At 35.9% G+C, this 20,585-nt stretch overlaps 1 long non-coding RNA gene across 1 annotated transcript in view; it reads left to right on the forward strand.

The window, feature by feature from the left end:
• The window catches only part of LOC149803226 (uncharacterized), a 190,358-nt gene that overhangs the window by 80,182 nt on the left and 89,591 nt on the right, over positions 1-20,585 (forward strand). The window contains exon 2 of the long non-coding RNA XR_016420161.1: positions 7,511-7,674. This is a non-coding gene — a long non-coding RNA (uncharacterized LOC149803226). The remainder of the gene's footprint in view (positions 1-7,510; positions 7,675-20,585) is intronic.

Below are 20,585 nucleotides of genomic sequence, written 5' to 3' on the forward strand. Positions count from 1 at the left end.
TTATGTCATATTGGTCGTTAAAAAAACACAAAATAAACTGTAGCCTGGAGTCAGATCACGTAATGTTTACTTGAATAACTCAACCTTGAACTTATGGTTTCGTACTATTAGAATGACGCATCGTACAGTACAAACCCATTAGTTTAGAAACCCAGTATGTAAAATATTATGAAATAAATAACAGGGCATGAATCATTAGAAACTGAACATGACCCCCATTCTCTGTCTGTCTGTCTGTTTGTCTCTCTCTCTCTCTCTCTGTTGCGTGTATTTGCCCCCCCTCCCGCGGGAAAGTCACCTTTCAAACTTGAATTTGAGGGCGTCGGACCAGCGGATGTGTCATACCCATCATACATCATAAAGGCATACACACATATTATAGGATAATCACCCACCTAAGCCTTTTGTGAAGTCATGACACTTACGTATTAATAAAGTGTTCGGGGCCCCGAGTAACCGAGTGGTTTAAAGCGCTCTCCGTTACGGATCACTGCCATCTCACCTCTGTCTACGTGGGTTCGAGTCTCGGATTCGGCTGATGTGGGTATGTGAGGCAGCTTGCCGGTAGCTTCTCGTGGGTCAGTGGTTCTTTCCGGGGTTTTCCTGGATTCTTCCTCCATCATTAATACTGGCCGCCATGTATAGCCTATCGTGTGCTGAAAAATGGCGTTAAACCCTACAACAACAACAACAACAACAACAATAAAGTGTTCTAACAGTGCCAGAAATCCCGTGTTTGCTTGAAAACGCGATCCTGAGAAAAAGACAATATACTTACAAAACTTGTTGAGAACAAGACTATTAGATATTAATGGTTGCTGTCAAATTAAATTTCCTGGCTGGATGGATAAAATGTAGCATAAACTAGTACTGAAATAATGCTACGCAATAACGTCAATTCCTAAACAAGAATGTCTTCATCATCGGCACAATTCGATAATATATGTATTCATGTTTTGATGCAATAGAAACCAGGACCACTATACTAAAATTCTTGAAGTAACGTAGATGTGTTTGTATATTTATTTATCTGATATCTGAACTAAGTGCGTTTTAATGGTCTAGCGGATAAATGTTTGATTAAGACATTTTATATATTGATGTATATTTTTCAATATATCAATAAACTTTAAATTAACGAGTAGTAATAAGAAATGTACAAACATGACAAAGCTCATTACGTCAATATTTATCAATCTTTGAGCTGGTCATTAAAAAATACAGACAGATATGAATGAAGCAGTAGATAGCTGTTGATGGTTGAATTAAGATCAAAATTACTCCCACATTTGGCCCAATTAGAATCACACTCACAAGCATTAATTAGAATCAAACTCACAAGCTCTAGAGTACGAACAATCCGAACTCGTCAATTTTACGTTGAACAAGAACTACACCTGGCAGAAGATGGTGGAGATCGAATGCTTGTGGAATTTAATTTAGAATTTAATATATTTCATACCCACTCACAATATAAAAGATTGGATACAAAGCACACTTCGATAAATACACAAACACGATCAGTTAATCCATATAAGTTCAGTTTTTCTCCTGTCGTCGAAGTCAGCGGATTCCATCAACAAAGCATTTTAATTTTCGTCAGCATATGCTCGTATGTTATTAGCTGCTTCACGTCGTTAGACAAGGGTTGTCGATCCACTTCGTTTATCGTCGATTCGGAACAAAGTGTATGAAAACTTCTACTGTCAAGCAAAGCTGTCTTAGACCACATCAACAAGAGTTAATGAGGGTCACCGTAATTATTTCTAGACCAAATATTCTTTACGAATTTAGCATTCATCGTTGTTGTTTTCTATTTATTTCGACCCCATCCAAAGAAAATGATGTCCATTTTGAGTTAATTAATTAATATGCAGTTGTTTGTTAAGCCCGTGATATCGGGAGAGCTCACCAGTTATTATGTGCTTTTGAGAGAGCGACGTATGTAAGGTAAGTTGTTTGCATTTAAAACATGCACATTGGGCTTTTGAGAGAGTGACGTATGTAAGGTGAAATTGTTTGCATTTAAAACATGCACATTGGAAAGAATGTTCGCATACCTCTATGCTACATTAATGTAATGTGGATTATATATCTTTGGATATTGTACTTTTGGAAATTGTACATGATCTAAGCACACTGCTAACTAAAATGACTGCTCCCTTGTGCTCGACAAATCAGCCCGAATTAGTCTAAAGTACGCCATTCGTAGCAGCTATTAAAACAGGGAAAATGAATTTTGCCAGACTTGAAAATACAGCTTCTGAAAATGCAATGAATGAATTACCAAATATATAAAATGTAAAAAAAAAGTTATCGGCTCTGTTTTTTAATACAATTTACCTCTAAGTTCAATGACAAGGTGGAGCTAGCATTGTTTTGAAAGATGCACATCTGGAGTAAGGCCAAGTGGTATGTACTCTATAACCCATATTATACCCATCAATCATACACCAAAATAAAGGGAATTAAAGGTTCTTTGAACTCTACCTAAGATATACAAGGTATTTTTTAAATAGTCAGTATAACCACTGAGAAAAGCCAGGGATTTTTTTTTTCTTTAAAATTTTAACCCTCCTTATGCAAAAATACGAAACCGTAGAGCGCCACCATACCTGTTGCAAAATTAGATCTGTAGTAATGGTAGGAGGGAGGGGTAGGATGTGTGGGCGCTGTTGTTCTTACTGTGATGCAAAGCTTGCCAGAAAAGCACTGCAAGCAAATTAAATTTACCAATCTTTAAAGCAATTCCATATCAGTATCATGTGACAGTTTACGTCCACAGATCAGTATCACATGACGGTTTAGTTCTCATATCAGTATCACATGAGGTTTACGTCCATGGATCGTTATACATGATAATTTACGTCCTCAGAGTTGTATCACATGATGGTTTACATCCACAAAGCAATGTCACATGATGGCTTACGTCATCAGATCAGTATCACATAACGAGCAGCACATGACTGTTTACTTCCAAATCACATGACACGAAGCGCAGTCAGTTCATATGAATTGGAAATATCATAGATTATGCTAATGGAAAAGGCTTAATGCTGAATATTTGAATTATGGATGATCGCTGGTTATACCTCAGAGCATTTAACTTTCAGGAAATGTAATACTCTGAGTCAAACGTTATTGGCTGCTGAACAATTTATTGCACAATTCTCTGCAACCAATGTGGATAAAATAATGATAATTACACTGACACATAGAGAAAGGTATGCCCTCTCGGCCGACATCCTTAGTATCAAGAAATCGCGAAATCTTTCGCTGATTAAAAATTATAAATTCTTTTTCATTATATACATACAAATGTTTATATTTATGAAATAAACTGATTAAGATCAGCTGTTACCTGAACCAGATAATAGTGAAGCCATTTCACAACAAGTTGTAAAAGTCCGATAATATTAAAAAGGTTCGTATAATTTTATTTGTCGTATCTGTTCCATTATAACCGGGTTCCCAGGTTATCCTCATACGAAGGATTTTCCTTCCTGTACATAATATAATAGGTATATCGTAATTACATCATAACAACGTCAAATCTCTCCCATAGTTCCCAGCGCGAATCTGCCTGAATGTATTGAATGACGTAACAACATTGACCTGATTGATAATAAACTGACTACATCATCGTGAGTTGCGCAATAAATGTACGTTTAACACCTGCCAACATCGTTAAAATGTGGAACTGTTAATCTCAGATAGGGACAAATTTCTTGAATGCAGCTGAGGTAGACGCAAAGAGTTTTACATATCGTCGACAGTATGGCAGGACTATTTTGTTTCTGCAACCCTTTAAGTTTACTTGGGGTTACATTAAGTGACGGTTTAAAAAAATAGTCGAAACAATACGATTCTTCCGTGCTAAAGAAGCATAGACGTAGCGTGTGTCAGTAAATTTTGTCCATGGAGAACACTAATGCATTTTCATCCTGATAAAAGATCATAAAACTAGGAGCTGAACATTTTTATGTATGTACAGTCATCGTTTTGAAGATATGGTTTGATAATGACACCAGTCAATACATTTGTGGTCTGAAATATCAAATGTCAGCCATTGAATTACTCTATTGTAATGACAATTGCTTTTTCGTTTCGGGGACAAAGTGACATTTTATACGTCTTCAAAATATGATATCATTTGAGACATTTCCCAAGAGCATGTTTATGTTCTTTTGGTGATGGAAACTTTGTCTCCTTTTTGCACTGTTATGACGAATTCATATAAAACATTTGTGCTAACACGGGAGACAAGAAAGCAATGTTCAGCTCTGTACTGTGTTCACAATAGTAACTGCCAAGATTTAATTCGTAATAACACTTTCACAAACTCTGATTTACGCTTAATTAGCGCTTGGTTTATGTCCAAATTATACTCGATTTAATTGTACTTTTGCTACATGCATCATAGCGTTTTGGCAATGAGCATGGAATTTCTGATAGCTTCGTTTTTCGACCATTTTTATTTATACACAAGTCCCAACTACTGCCGTGAAGAAAATCGTTTCAATTTTGTTAAAATGAGTGTAAATTGTGTCGAAATATGTTAAGCCTGTCATATGCTTATTACAAAATTGGATATGAAGTAATGGGTGGTGTGGGCAAGTGGATATTGTTGTTACTATGATATTGTATGGCATTGATATATGCAAAATTTGACCGAAAAGCACTGGAAACCGATTGGGAACCGCGAAATTTACCAATCTATAAAGCAATTCCATATCAGTATAATATGACTGTTTACGTCCACAGATCAGTATCGCTTGACGGTTTACGTCCATAGATCAATCTCACGACGATTTACGTCCACAGATCAATATCACATGACGATTTAAATGCATAGATCAGTATCACATGACGATTTACGTCCAAAGACCAATATCGATTTACGGTTTAGGTCCACAGATCAGAATCAGACGACGTTTTACGTCCACATATCAGAATCACATGACGGTTTACGTCCACAGATCAGTATCACATGACTATATACGTCCACAGATCAGTATCGCTTGACGGTTTACGCACACCGATCAGAATTAAATGACGGTTTACTTCCACAGATCATTATCACATGACGGTTTACGTTCACAGAGCAGTATCACATGACGATTTAAGTCCAAAGATCAGTATCACATGACGGTTTACTTCCAATCACATGATACGAAGCTCATTCAATTCATCAAAAATAGGCATAGCATAGATTATTGCTAATGGAAAGGCTTAATTCTGATTATTTGAATTAAGGATGATCGCTGGTTATACCTCAGAGCATTTAACTTTCAGGAAATGTAATACTCTGAGTCAAAAGTTATTGGCTGCTGGACAATTTATTGCACAATTCTCTGCAACCAATGTGGATAAAATAATGATAATTACATTGTCAAATAGCAAAAGGTATGCCCTCTCGTCCGATATCCTTAGTGTTAAGAAATCGGCAAAGTTTTGGCTGTTTAAAGATTATAAATTCCTTTTCAACGTATGCATACAAAGTTTATATTTACGTATGCATACAAAGTTTATATTTCTGAAACACATTCATTAATATCAACTGTAACCTGAACCAAGGGATAGTAAAGCCATTTTACAACAAGTCGCAAAAGTATGATAACATTAAAAATGTTAATATGTTCTTAGTTGCCATATATGTTTCCATTATAAACGGGTTTTCCCCATTAAATTGTTTCCGTGCATGGATTTCCTTCGATGCCGAATAGCGGATGTATATCGTAATTGCACCAAAAGAACGTAACACCTCTTCCTTAGCGCGATTCTGCCCGAATGTATTGAATGACATAACAAAATTGACGTAATAATAAACTAACTGTCTTATCGTGAATTGCACACTATTTGTTTTTATATATACAAGTCCCAACTACTGAGCGAAGAAACATCTTTTCAATTCTATTATTGTGAGTGTAAATTAGTTCGAAATTCGATGATTAGATGATTGTATCGGTGTGAATCGTCAATAGCTTTGCTTTCTAGAGTCCGCATTTTAAATTACTTATATCGATGCATTTTGTTTATATCTTGGATACTTAATGCATAGGGAAACATAAATGCGCAGATGCATTTTAATTGATGCATAAAGTGTGCAGTTAAAAACTAGACTTGCATTATATTATAATACTAACACGTAGATTCACTCTCCAGAACAAAAGAGCTGACGTTGGTAAGAAATCAATCAAAAATAGACCTGATTGACATTTACAACGACATAATATTATTGAATAGGAATGCTCTGTAGTAAATTATATCCTTTTAACGAATAATCATATCTTTGAAATAAGTATTCATATATATTTTTAACGAATATTCTCCTTTTGACTCCGACAGCAGTTTGCCAGTAAGAAAGTGGCATATTGCCTATGCATCTTGCTCTTAACAAGTGCATTTAGTCTGACTTATACCTCCCCCTTTGTTTGTAACCCCACCACCACCGTTTTAAAAGAAGAGAGGCGCAAATGAGATAAAAGATGCGCATAACTTAGTCAATTCATTTATTGATTTATAGTTTCAAATCTGATTATGCCCAGATGGGATCCTAACACCGTTATCGTCTGCGAGTTTCATTTCAAACGGAAGTTTTCATGTAAATGACGACCTGTTCGCCAGCCATTTCCAATTCCTGTACAAGTACATTTACAGCAAAGGGGTGAAATGTACAACGAACTACACATGTATCTACATAAAAGGAAAATACTATGTCGTCTGCTTGTGATATTTACAATGTCGAATCAAGCCAATGAAAAGATTGACAATTACCCATTTTCCTTTCACGTGACCTTAACAAGCGGTGTAATTTATATGTACATGTGTACAAAGGATATAACTAAACTCTCAACATTATGGTAATTTACGGAATTACCCGGCAGTTACTACGGCAGGATGAACTACGTCACTGTATTCTGAGGAAATCAACTTGCCGATAGTGTACGCAACATGGCGCCACGTTAATATTGAATGTCCGTTAAGCACGAACGCCAATGTTAGGGCCATTCTGGTCACAGCCAGGTTAGAAATTATAGATCAATGAATGAATTTACTAAGTTAAGTGCACTTTTTATCTCAGTAAAGATTTTCGTTATTGAAATTGGTAGGGATTACAAACAAACGGGGAGGTGTAGTGTTACGATTCTATGGTCAAAAACTTATGACATAAACAACCATGTAGTGTTTATACTTATCTGCCACAAAGTTTAAATTACTTTTCATTCAATACGAGTTCCTGTAGGTCAGTAAAATATAATTTTCTCATAATCTGACAAATTAGTGCAACACTTGGCAGTTTTGGATACGGTGCCTCCCATTGTCATAAATATTTTCTGAGAATTTTGACGAGGCCTGGTCTTCCATTATGGATTTCCAGTTTCTCCGTGGCAGACATGACTGTGTGAACTTTAAATAACTAAATATTATTAAATTAAATCTAAAGCGTTACGCCATCGATTTAGGTGATGTTTGTATTTCATTTTAAGCCATGTTTTTTTTTCTTCAGATATCAAGAAAGCAAAGTCTGCATAAAAGTCACAAGACAACATAAAAAGTATTCTTGCAAAATTAATCTTGGGATCTGCAAATCTGAGGTACAGGGATTAAGCCGATAGTAGCGCCAGAATGCATAGAAACTGCTTACCCGTGTTAAGTTTATCCATGAAGCAGGTAACATTGTTTTGCATTTTAATCATTTACCATACGTATCAAGTTCAGGCTTCCAATCCAAACGTAATGGGACACCTTAGGAACTGTTGACCTATGTTAATATGACATGCCGAGCATATTGCATGAGCCTAGATTCATATGTATATGCATCACAAAAGCTGAAAGAGATTTTCTGATAACAAACTTCTGGACTACATTTTCGTCAATCATTATTTAACACATCCATGGTCTTGACATAGGAGATACACCAAGCAAAAATGTTACCGCCTGAAATCCCCTGATACACAGTTGTACGTAGTTTTTCCTTGCGTATAACGTTTTACGAGAGGATGATGCAGATTAAAACCAAAACGTTATAAAGACTGAAAACCTGGCTTATGTTAATTATACAGCACGGGAGCATGTCCGATACGATTTATTTAATATAAAACCAAGACGTGGCCCATTCCGTGTTAATAGTAATTATTCAGAAAAAAGTAGCATACATTTTAACATTTATGCTAAAATTATGGCTTTGTGTACTGCCATACAAGAGCATTAAAAATGGAAAATTTTGGCTTTATCTCACAGGTGTGGGAGATTTTGGAAAGGTCACAATAAAACATCACTAGCGCTAGTGCAGTGAAACATGAACTCCATTTTGTCTCTTTGGGACAAACGCTTGCGGAGCGACGTCGCTGGAGCGAGAAAAAGATAATAATTTGATACTTTCACACATCATCAAGAATTGCTAAACACAGCGAGTGCAATAGCCGATGGCGATTAATCTCTTTTACACTATACCATTATCAGTTACTTCCAGAACATTCATTCATTCAATCCTCATCGTGCCTTAGGTGGTGCATAAGGATTCCATGAGAGAGTGTACTGCTGCCGGTCTACAATCTATCAATTGAAGGTTTTCCATGTCAGGCCGCACGCTTACATCTCCTCCATTTACATCGCCTTTCTCCTTGGGCTGACCCCTTCCTTTTACGCTTTACGTCCGTGTCCAGCATAACGCTATTCTGGGCAGTGTGTCTGGTGGCATTCGAAACGCATACCCAAGCCAACTCCATCTTCTGTTTTTCACTGTTGAACAATAAGTTTTGCAATTTATCTTGGTCGTACATTTTGAAGGATCCTCCGCAGACATTCGTTTTGGAAGGTCTCAAGTTTGCGCACTGTTCTTGCTGTAATCTTCCAGCACAAATAGAACGTCTCTGTTGAAGAGATCTTAAGCTTTGTTTTCTTCCCAGTTGTTGTGATTCGGAACGTTCTTCAGCATGGTGAAGGGCAGGTTGGCTTTTCTGATTCTTAAATTGACTTCTCTCTCTCTCTCTCTCTCTCTCTCTCTCTCTCTCTCTCTCTTTAGTGTTTGCATCTATTGCCCGCTGATTCCTAGGTAGTGTAAACTAGTCCACTTCTCTATGTGATTGTCCTTAATGACAAATCGGGTTATTATTTATTTTCTGATTCATTTTCGTCAATTTTATAACTCTGGCTCGCTTTAATTTTTTTTTTTTTCTTTTTTTTTTTTGTTGTCTTTCTGATAACTGGAGAGGAAACTGATGTCATCAGCATCAGTTCTTCTAATAGGAGGCGAGAGTAAATCGAATTCTGCTACTGTTGTCTGCTATGATTTTTTATCAGCCATTATATGGCAAAAATACCAAGAGAAGGTGACAGGATGCAATTTTGCTTGACCCTTTTGATGATGATGGGACAGTGAGGTGGTTGATGCAGATAGCCTTGCACTCGAAGTCTCAGTAAAGTAAGTGTTTGCCATTCACAATCTACATGGGGGGGGGAGGGGATTCCGTATGAGCGGAGGATTTTCCAGAAGGATTTGCGATGAAAGTTGTCAAAAGCTCTTTAAAAGTATATGAAATTAATGCAGATAATGATGTTACGTTCGCCAGGCTGTTTATGAATCTGTCTGTGGATCAAGAAGTGGTCTATGTAGATTGTACATTGCCTATATCTTTATTGACTTCATCTGAAATTTTATTGAGGACGATTTTGACGAAGATCTTGCTACTGAGGTACAGCAGTGTAATCTGTACAACAAACAAAAATTTAACTACTTGGTAAACATGTTTTGTGGTACTCGTTGTAACAGGATGAACGCAGAATGGGATTAGATATACTGAAGACATTGAACTCAATCTCCTGAATGAGACTGATTTTTTAATAATTTAATTGAACGAGAAATGAATCATACACCATGCTCGTGCGCATAAAGTCCAAGAATGGATTTATCTGAATGATGCACAAAGAGTTCAACAATGGATATAATAAAATGATATCGTTCCTAAATGGAACTAATTAGAAAAAGCAACTTCAACGTGTAATCTAATTGAAATCAACGTATAGAACTCATAACAAATATGACTGATATATGAACTTATCACCAGTTATTTCAATGTGTAGCATTTAGCAACAACTATAATTGATATAAGGATTTATCAGCTGGGATGATCAATATGTAGAATTTATTGACAAATATTAGCAATTTATGGTTCATGAAGACATGTTATAATTGATTTTAACTTCTAAAGCGATACTGAATTTTTAATTACAAAAACGGATATATGATATATATCTCTTGGCGTCTAATCGACGCCAACGGTGTACTTCCGATTGAACAGACCTCGTCATATGGTATAGGAGCAACCTGGCACGATGCACTCCTCCCAGTCAGCCGAAGGATTTTCCTGCAGACATGTTGGTCCCTAATCTTGGCCTTTCACTATAAGTAAACGAATTCTGTCTAACGAGCTAACGTCACCACTTGCAGCAACATCCCAGTCAAACACAACCCAACTGTGATCCACAACTCACCGTGAAACAGCTAAACATATAATAACTGAGCCGTCTCATACTTGAGACACTGTTAAGTAATAATATAATGATATACGTTACGCAATTGCTCACATGAATACAAATTTGTTATGCAAGAAATTATTTAATAAAAACAACTGTAAGTGATGATTATTATACAGTCCGCGTTTTTACATGAATCTGAACCCGGCATTGATAATCGCACTGGATTATAAGAACCCGACAATACTTGTCACCGAATGTATGCATCATTTTGAATTTACCTAGTCCATTCATCTATAATTAAAAGAATGGCTTATTTGAAACAGACCATAATTTATCTGATGACATGGCGTTACGTGACTAATTTTGACATCCTAGAAATTTCAGAATAAATTCCCAAACATTCAGTATGCAAAAAGAAATGATATGATGAAAGAATAGTTTTACATTTCATGTACCTCTACAGCTGAAAAATAACTTCCGTAGAGCGGTCAGTTTCCACGGACAAGGATCTTAAGTAATCGGTAATCGGGTCTCTCATTTCAGACACTTCAAGCGTGCTGTTGTGGGTGAACATAATTCAGTGTTTTCAAATATCTAAGTCTGATATAATGAACCATCATTCGTGCGAGGTTTTGGAGTGACATGATTACCTAAGCTGTTACGGTACTTTGGTTATCGTTATCTAGATGATCGACCACAGTGTTATTGCCCGGGTCGAGGAAACAGTATGTTAAAATATTAAATTACCCGTATATTAAATATAACAATTTTATCAATTACCTAAGCAAAATTAAGCTGAACATGACATTAGAATGATACATTTTCGTTTAGAAATAGAATTACAACATTTATGCGAAATGCAATTCGCCGTTCTGTTCTACCAATAAAGCAGAATTTATCATAGAATCGAGTTGGACATGTCAGCATAACCTGGATGCTTCCAGTCCTTTCAAAACCACTGATGGTGACAAGACCGCGCTGCTCTCTCTCTCTCTCTCTCTCTCTCTCTCTCTCTCTCTCTCTCTCTCTCTCTCTCTCCATCCTCTTCATGTCATCAAACGTAACTGGAATGTAGTCTTCTTCCCCCTGTGCAGCACTGGTATGGAGCTATTTTGTCCTTCAAATAAACAAAACACAACCTTAATATTTGTCTTGTTTTTATCTATTTCGAATAATATTCCACTCTTGTTTTGTCAGATATTGTCTTATCGTAGCTCAAAAGACAAGGCTAATATGGTCAGTTCGCAAACTGATAATGATACACAATCCTATTTACATAAATTTAATGTATCTCTTGCGGCTAATCGCATTCCTATCCGGAAATATAACATAACTGGACCTCCTAGATAAACTATTACATCCCACTGTGGGCTGTAAATTACTAGTTGAACGGTGTCGGTCGACTTACGCCGATTTTCCCGGTTAAGAGAATTCACAACTTAATTACACAAAGGAATTAATGGACTTCACGTCTTATATAAACTACATTACTTTCTAACTAACGATTCATTGATATATATATAAATAGTAAACTATATTCTTTGCATATAAGCTACATGTAATTTAAGACATATATAAATCAATTCTCTTAATTCGTATCAGAGTAATGCATGACATTACTACAATACGTTACTTCTTTTAAATACAAGCCACTAAATCCGAACACATTCATAACAATGCAAAATTGTATGACTTTGTTACAATGCATGAGTCGTATAGCAATGCACGATTAACTTCTGAACTCAAGGAAAACTGAAGTATGATTTTAAAACGAATAAATTCAACATATAATTATAACTTACATTAGTGCGCATATTCTCTGTAACTGAGACAACAACTTTGTACCTTTTCGAGACTCGCTCTGTCTGTCTGTCTGTCTGTCTCTCTCTCTCTCTCTCTCTCGTACCGGTCTTTAATGCTTCCGGAACTCGGTCCCTTGGACGATTTGTTTAACAAGTAAAATTACTTGTTAATTTTCGTCTGAGTCACACAGGCTTCCCTTTCAACAAAAAAACTTGGACTGAACAATTTAGCAAAATTACTTAAATTTTTTATTTTGTCTGGGAAACACACTCACTCATTCAATAATAGCTTTAACCGCCAAAATATTAACACTCCCATCGAAGTCAGAATAATTCTCTCTAGTCCACCTTTATTAATAACTATTCTGTAAAATATCATTTTATGAAACCTTTTTCAAATGGCCCAAGATTTCACAAAATTTATCTCTGACTTGTCTCAGCTTTGTCATTTTCAGCTTGCCTTAACATCTCTCAGTTCTATATTTCTATCCGTTATCCGAACGGACTCTAATTCAAATTGAATCATGTCTCCCAAACAAGAGGGGTTAACCATCGCAAGATACCATTTTATTGCGATCCTAGCCCATACGTCAATCTTAATGGTTACGTGTCACGCTGACATCCTTAAAATATTCTGCGACAAACAACTACAAATTTGCGTAATATTACAATTCGGTGAACGCTGTACGCGGCAACGAAACCAGTATACATTTTCTTTCATACATAATGCGTAAACATTTACAACAAAACAATTCCGTGATACTCGTTATGCAAATATATTAAAAAAATCTCCCTCAAAACGTTGCATAACTAAAAAGGAATTAAGAGTATGAATTAACAAAACTTAAACAGAACCGTAGCAAAAGACCTTGATATTCATTTGATTCCAGTGTACAGAATTTACTACTTATAACTTGTCTGATCTTTGTTCAATGATATTCAGCCATATTTAAAGAATATCACCAATATAATAATTCGATAATTTATTTATAATTAGACTTAACGATCATATTTATCAAACGACCCACCCTGAAGGGCGAATAATCTGAATACAGACATTTCTACCACAGAATAATGTCTCTTAACATAATGAAGAGATGTAAATAAATAATGTAATTTAATCTGTATTTGACATTTTGCATATTAAATTTTGACAGGAATTCAGTGAAATATTAATATGGATGTTTTACAGGATTGAATATTCAATAATGCACATCCACAATAATTAACGGTTTAGAGCAAACTCATAGAATCGCCATAATGGAGTAAAAATTAAAGCTTTTAATAATGTAGATAATATCGGTAAATAAATGTTTTCCTGTCCGTGGAATCAAATTTCTCATAAAAGTCAGATCACCAGCATACAGTTTGGATAGATACGGTAACTGGTCAAAAGATGTCTGCAGAATTGTTTTAAAAACACAGGACATTAAAAATCTGAACATGAATTTGATATCTATGTAGACGCTTCTAAAATAAATTAACAATCTTATATCAAACCATTTAGAAGAACTGAACTATAAAGACAGAAAGACACGTTCACTTGTTAATTATATTTCATTGTGGTGGCCACAATAAAAACGAAGATGGAAGATAAAACTGCGTTGGAATAAAGGACCCAAAACAACGTTGGTTTTTAAAGAGGTAGGCGAAAAACATTTTACCTAAACAGATATATGCTGTATATGTGAGAAAGAAATGCTTTAGGACAAGGTAAGAGGCCATGAAAAATATAGAAATCCAGCATATAATGAACGTAATGTGAATATCAGATGTTTAAAATATCCTCCTTTACTCATAATTTGTCCGCTTATGCCAACCATATATTCATTAAAGCAAAACTGATCGAAACGAAGTGGAAAAAAAAACGCATCGGGGACGAAAAATCCATAGTAAGGAATATTGTAGACGGTAAGTTAATGAAAGAAGGAAAAGACAGAAAGACAACTGAAAGAACAATCGGGTGTGTAGATAAATGAATGTGCATTGATCTTTCTATGAAACAACATTCTAAACATATAAGTGATGACACATTTACAGAGAAAATGAAATAGGCTATAAACATGATATCTAATTACTAGAGGAAAGACATTTACTCGTACGAATATATCAACAACTTTCACAAGTTTAAAGAAACTGCGACACAAGCTTCAGGTTTCACTCATCACTTAACGATTCAAAACAATTAAAATGACTTCCACTATGATCACGATGCCATGAAATATGTCAGCCTGAAATGCTTAGAAATCTGCATGACTATTATGTAAAGCGAGATCTTCTTTGACAGTTTAGACCATTTTCCTTTTGTCTCAAGGAAAAGCTACAAACAACATCCAACGCACGAATATGTTGTCGAATGAAAAATGTTGATAGATTATCACATGATGATGATTCCTGAATGTGGAATAAGAAGCTGAATTAGCGTAATGCCATACATATATGCCAATGTAAATCATAAATAATACCCGAGCAAAGACAGTAACATACATTCATTTATGTATTGCAGCAATAGGGCCAATATCTGATGGGATATAATTTAGATGGGCAATGGATGAACAAATTAGATGGGTAGAAGCAAATTTGCTCCAAAAATAGCAGACGTAAATGATCCGGGATGCTAATTTGTAGATTCCATAACGTCTGCGGTCGGAAGGACAACCCATTACTACACAGAAATAAATTTCAAAGAATTCGACAAAGGAGTATCAAACATATCTTGACATAAAGAAACTAAGACCAATTAACGCTTTGCACACAGCTGGGGTTTTGACATAAAGAAATTAAGAACAATTAACCCTTTGCACACAGCTGGGTTTTTGACATAAAGAAACTAAGACCAATTAACCCTTTGCACACAGCTGGGTTTTTGACATAAAGAAACTAAGAACAATTACCGCTTTGCACACAGCTGGGTTTTTGACATAAAGAAACTAAGAACAATTACCGCTTTGCACACAGCTGGGTTTTTGACATAAAGAAACTAAGAACAATTAACGCTTTGCACATAGCTGGGTTTAAAACTGAAAAATACACACATAGTCCTATCGTTTTAATTCTTTTTCTAGCAACCGTGGATGAAATAAAATTTTGAAATGAATACAAATTTGAGACATAAATCTATCAAGGATTTTGAGAAGACTTCTTCAAAGTGATGAACAGCAATTGTTAGGTAATCAGCTGGAACTATGAGAAAAAAGACATTATTTCAAAAAGGCCATTTTTCAAACATAGAAAGAACTCTAATTTGCCAGAATAACAATTACTGACGAAAGCTCAGTCAACATTTCAAATCAAGCAAATCTATTTATGGTGGATTTATCGTGTTTGAAGCATATACATCACTTTCTTTCTACAGGTGATATCATCGATTGAGGATTTCTTTGAGGGCGGTCGTTGGTTACATATTTATGCCTTTGCGGATGACAAGATAGACATGTTATCAAGCTGCCTATAGTTTCTTTGTTTTAAATTCGTTCTATTATTTTGCAAGTTTACTGTGATCAAGCAAATTGTAGAAAAACGAGAGATTTAGCTATCAACAGTCGGAACTCCGTATCTAATGAATCGTATGAGTTTAACAAGTTGTGAAATATTTAGGTATTCTTGAAAGCCATATGTTTGACGACAATGCTATATTATAGCCAATTTTGAGAGAAAGAGTTTTATATCGATTTTGTTATTAGTAAGCAACTGGGTAGGAGTTTGCACTTTTAAAGAAAGTCACTTCCTAAATTGTGAAATTGATTTAAATTATTTAATCACATGGAAATTATCAGGAAATTAATTTACGCAGATCTTACCAACACGAAACGTACAACGTAAAGACGAATAAATTATCATCGTCAGTATATGATTGCCAGTGCATTTTTTGGTGGTGGTGGCAAAATATATTAAACATGACACAATTACATTAGGAACACGCAACCATGCTAAACGAAACTTGAAAGTATCTTACAAATACCCTGTACTTATAATAAGGTAAATCTAAACTCATAACAATCTTGCTCCCTTTGTTCTTTAGGAGAGAATCTACAATTGCTCCTTCATGTTCTGCACTGAATTCGTGGTTTTGGTCAAAACACGGTTTCAATTATTTTTTCTTTTTTACCTTGCTGTAAAACAAGGCTCAGAAACGCACATTTTCTTTAACATCTGTGTTTACAGAGTTGGATTTTCAAACAATTACAAAAACAGATATTTCAAAATGGCTACCCCTGAAAGTTAGTCTTATTAGGTTACTTGTATCATTTCCTACATCGTCAAGATTCCCACAGTCATCAATCAAAGCAAAAGTTATTGTACCTTACTTGATATAAAAAAAAGTAATTCCAACTACTTATGTCGTTTGCCTTAACGGATGTATAATGATTACCGCCTCCTATGTAACGACATTTAAGTCCTGCTGAACAGAAAGGTTCGACCGATAATAACGACGTAATAATAAAAGTTTATATGTAACCGTTTACAATGGTCATTCAATAAATTGTCATTTGATGAGGTTCTTCTGCTGAGGATGCCATGCCTGGCACGTTGTGGGGAACATTTGCTGTTCTTGTATACATATATTTTCTTATAGTTACTTCGTAGTGAGAGCACCAGGATATGTTAATACGTACTACGTAAGGTTTCGGCTATAGACCTGATTATAGACAAAGAAACTGCAATTCGGTAATGTAACCGTTACGCAATGGCCGGTTCGCAGCTAACTTCAGAATCAATCTTCATCCGGGTCGGGACGCATTTGTTTGCTACGCCCTTAGTCAGCGATGTCCCGACTGGGAATTCAGTGCGACGTGTAAGTGAGAAATTACCACAAGGCAGTTTTCAAAGAGACCGGGCCGTAGTCAAACAGAACCGAGAGATTAAAATTTAGGGCGGAGTTTTCCGTACAGTCGAGACATTATTACAGCTTCATTCATTTTGGAAAATTAGTACAGACGTGAATCTCGTAAGGAGAAGATGGCAACGAAGTTGAGAGCCGTTACATGTACTCCGAGAGCATAAGTTGTGCATGTGTAAAAGGGGGGATTCTTGTGAAATTCTAGTTTGGATTTGGAACAAAAGGCTTCTGAGGAGGCTTTCCGGGTGGGAGGGAGAGGCGACACAGAGAATCGGAAAGAAGGAAGACACGTTGGGACCACGTGGGTGGTCTAGCGTGACGCAAGCAGTTGGGGAGGCCTTGTATCGTAAGGAAGCGTGGAAGAGAATCCCGGAAGTGCAAGGAGAGCACGGAGTCGAGGGTACCGGAAGTATCAGAGGAGAAAACCGAAAGTGTTCTTATTTAGGGATTAGGGTGCGGTTTTTGTCGATTTCATATCAGACATAGTCTCAGGACCCGTGACAGAACCCATGACAGGACTCGTGACAATTGAATCATTTATTTCTGTACAATATCTGGTGATAAAATAGTGGTTAATCCATTTGTAACCTGATAAGTCTTGTTGGGATCAGAAAGCTAATATTATTGAGACTGAAATGTCTGATTTGAATCCTGCTTCACCTGTTACTAGATCTATGGCAAAAAAGAGCTCTTGAGCACAATGCTGATCAGGAAATTATTCCTTTACCTTAAACATTTATTGATTAGTCTTTGATGAGGCCACGACTGCTGCGAGTATTGATCAATCAATAAATTTCGATCAGTGTTCCACTTTTTGCTACTCATTCTCTTGATTCTGATCTGGGTGACAAAATACAATCACTCATTTTCGAACAGGAACAAGATACCGATATCTCCTGTTCGTTTCACGTGGGTATTAGCAAAAATGCAAGTTCAAGTTTGTTACTTTGTGACAAAGGGGATCCTTATGAGAAAATGGAAATCACCTGGGGTACCCTCTGGTGACGTGTGGCCTGTGGGCTACCAGATTGTTGTTCCAGGTCATATATACAGGACATTCTTGGTCTACCCCATGATACTCTCTTGGATGGCCATTTATGGGTCATTAAGACGTATCACAAGATCTTGATTAATTTTATTTTATTTTAAAAATTGTGATTCTAAACACAACAGATCTTGTCACACCTGTCAAATTGTAGAAAAACAATCAGAACATGCATGTGACTCATTTGGAACATATTCCTGCAATTGACGAATCATCTAACATATTAATAGTAGAGTGTGTCGGTCCCTTGCCTAAGACCAAGTCTTGCAACCAATCCTTGTTGACCATAACTTGTGCGTCCAGAAAATTTCAAGATGTAATTCCTCTGAAAAATATTGAAACTAAAACCATTGTAAAAGCTTTGAAAAAGTTTTGTTTGCACTTGTTTCCCTTCGAAAATCAGTACAGTGTATTATGTCTACAAGTGTTCAACAAGTTATGAATGAATTAGGCATCAAACACTTTAAATTGTCTGTCTATCACTCTGAACATCAAGGGGATTTGTAAATATTTCATCAAACTTTTACGAATATGATTCGGTCATATTGCTTTGATAACGGAAACGACTGGGATGAGTTTGTTTAATTGCTGTTGTTTACTGATAGGCACTCAGTTTAAGAATCATTGGGTTTTAGTCCCTTTGAGCTAGTTTTTGGACTTACCGGTCCATGGGCCATTGAAGTTATTATAAGATGGACTTCTTTCAAATGAATATTCAAAGATTAATGTTCTTGACTATGTCCAATTTCCAATAAAGTTGTCAAAGGATTGTGAGGAAGCAATAACTCATCTTCGCTCTACCCAGATAAAATAAAATTAAGGTATGAGAGAAATACACAGGAAAGGAGTGTTCAGTTTGATGATAGAGTTCTAGAACTTGTGCGAATACTGCAGACTCCTCTTCGAGCTATGTTTTATGGTCCTAATACATTTGACAATGGGGTAAATGACTTAAATTATTTCATTAACACTCCTGAGAGGCGGAAACAGAAACAAATTTGTGATATAAATATGTGCAAAGAGTATCTTGGTAGTGATAGCCGAGTCAATCATTCAATCAGTATAGTTGTACCCTATCCCACACAGTAAGGATGTAAACGATGTAATGCAGTCTGGTTGCAGTGAATAGTTTTACTAATCTTCGGAATTCAGAAATATTAAATAATCCGGATCAGGAACTTTCGCGTCTACAACTTCATGACAGGAAGAAATAAAATAAAAACAGCTGTTATGTGAATGGTGAGCACTTCTTTTCTGATGTTCGTACACAAACAAATTAAATCTGTCATGACGTTGAGATGATAGATTCTTTATCTCAGAAGCAACATCCTGGCTGGAAGAATCCTCTTTGTTTTAAAAAAAAAAGAAATTCAACCCCGGCTACATTATACTATATGTCTGCGATGTGATGCTCCATGCTAGACCTCACTATAAACTGCCACAATGTAGACATCGTAACGACATAATTGAAAATTACATTAAAAATCCAAATCACACACACACACACACACACACACACACACACACACACACACACACACACACACACACACACACACACACACACACTTTTTCATTACGAGGGGATGTGTTATTTATATTTAATTTATATGATGAGCTTGACTTTTGTATGTGTTTGACGGTTATGGAAAGAGTCTTTGCATACATGACTAATGTCATGATTGTGATTGAGGATTGTAGATATATGTTATGCATACCTGACCTTTGTCATGTTTGTGATTGTAGATAGAGTTATTGCTTACCTGAAATTTTTCATCATTATGAGTGATAAACAAGATGCTTACTAGATTTTGAGTTCAAGGGTCAGTGGAATGTTCCATGAAAATGATCAGTTTTTCCGAACATTCTTTTGTGACGGAGGACAAGTGAAATATATATAATCAGAGCTGGTAATCAATCAGTCTTTCCTGCTTCATGATCAACCTGTCGAATCATTTACGTTTGTTTTCATATATAACTTTGGAAGAGTTATTTATTTAGATAATTCACTAAATTTCTAATTGACTTTTTGAACTGAAATACTGCTTACGATTATTGACAACTCATTCAAATACATTATGGATGGTATTATTGTGCTACACCAGGATGTGCAAGAGTACTGGTACGTCGGGACATTCAGGACTATTGGATATCATATAGGACAGTCCATACTTTCGGACTTATGATAGGACATGCAGGATTATAGGAGATTTAATTCACAATTTTATAAGTGTCTGTTAAAATTTCACTTTATCTTAAATAAATAAATGTTTTGTTGATTTTCCTAAACTTGTTGATTTCGCAGTATATCTTTTGATCAATAGCAGAATTGTTTCTCTTTCTGTCAGGTTTACGTCACTGTCACTAGCTTGTGTTACGTTAAACGAATATATCTGCAGATGTCCGGCGTACTGTG

The sequence above is a fragment of the Sinohyriopsis cumingii genome, chromosome 3, assembly GCF_028554795.1.
Source record: "Sinohyriopsis cumingii isolate HCF-2022 chromosome 3, ASM2855479v2, whole genome shotgun sequence".
Lineage (NCBI taxonomy): Eukaryota > Metazoa > Mollusca > Bivalvia > Unionida > Unionidae > Sinohyriopsis > Sinohyriopsis cumingii.